The following is an 855-nucleotide window of genomic DNA, read 5'->3' as shown; positions in this document are numbered from 1 at the left end:
CAACCACTTCCTAAGTCGCAACCACACAGTATTTATTATGGTGGGGGGAAAAGATAAAATATATATTGGAGGGCATCTACTTTCTTAAGCGCTTACATAAAATATTAAAAGAAACCTTATGACCTCATTACGAGAGAGGAGTAAAAAAAAAATCAACAAAGTTTGTTTTGCAGCTTAGTATCGTGATTCGTGGGACAAGGCACAGCCGTCGTTGTCGAGCCCCCCAGCGCACACACGCACTCCTGCAGTCGCACCGAAGCGGAGAGGGAAAAGGCACGCAACTCCCCGTAATGACAGTTCCCGCTACTTCCCGCCGGCCTTTTGCGAGTGCACCGCACCGCACACAGCTGGGTCCACGTGGACCCCGAGGCAGGGTAGGGAGACTCGCCGCCCCCCGAAACCCCCGCCGCCCCTCAGCCAGTCCCGACCCTCCCGTCTGCGCCGCAGCCCCGCAGCCGGGGGTTCTCAAGGGCGCCGCACGCGGCCCCGGGCGGGGGGTCGAAGGCGGGGGCGGAGCGCGGCGGTGACGCGCCTGGGGGAGGGAAAAGGAGCCCGGCTCCACTCACACGCCCGGGGACGGCGGCGGGGCCGTCGCAGCGTTTCTCCCGTTCAAAAACTGAATAGGGGGGTGAAAAAAAAATAGACCTGGCTCCTTGTTTCATCCGGAAACCGACGGGCCGGCAGGAAATGACGAAGGCAGAGGTCGTCCGGGTGCGCTCGGTAACCGGTTCCCGTGCGTCCAACGCCGACGAGGGGGGAAAGAGCCCCCGAGCGGAGCAGCGTTGGCCGCTGGCCGCCTCCGGAGCGAGCAGCGTGAGTGCACCCGCGTCCCCACGCCGCCCCGGCCCCCGACGG

At 62.6% G+C, this 855-nt stretch overlaps 1 protein-coding gene across 1 annotated transcript in view; it reads left to right on the top strand.

The window, feature by feature from the left end:
* The first annotated feature begins 682 nt into the window (after positions 1–682).
* SMIM19 (small integral membrane protein 19) overlaps positions 683–855 on the top strand; it is a 14,395-nt gene continuing 14,222 nt past the window's right edge. The window contains exon 1 of the mRNA XM_006896982.1: positions 683–813. The gene's annotated coding sequence lies outside the window, so the exon portion shown is untranslated. The remainder of the gene's footprint in view (positions 814–855) is intronic.

Source organism: Elephantulus edwardii, unplaced genomic scaffold (genome assembly GCF_000299155.1).
Source record: "Elephantulus edwardii isolate Elephantulus edwardi_28Jun2011 unplaced genomic scaffold, EleEdw1.0 scaffold00195, whole genome shotgun sequence".
NCBI lineage: Eukaryota > Metazoa > Chordata > Mammalia > Macroscelidea > Macroscelididae > Elephantulus > Elephantulus edwardii.
The sequence above is the reverse complement of the archived record's forward strand: the minus strand, read 5'-3'. Positions and strand labels throughout refer to the sequence as shown.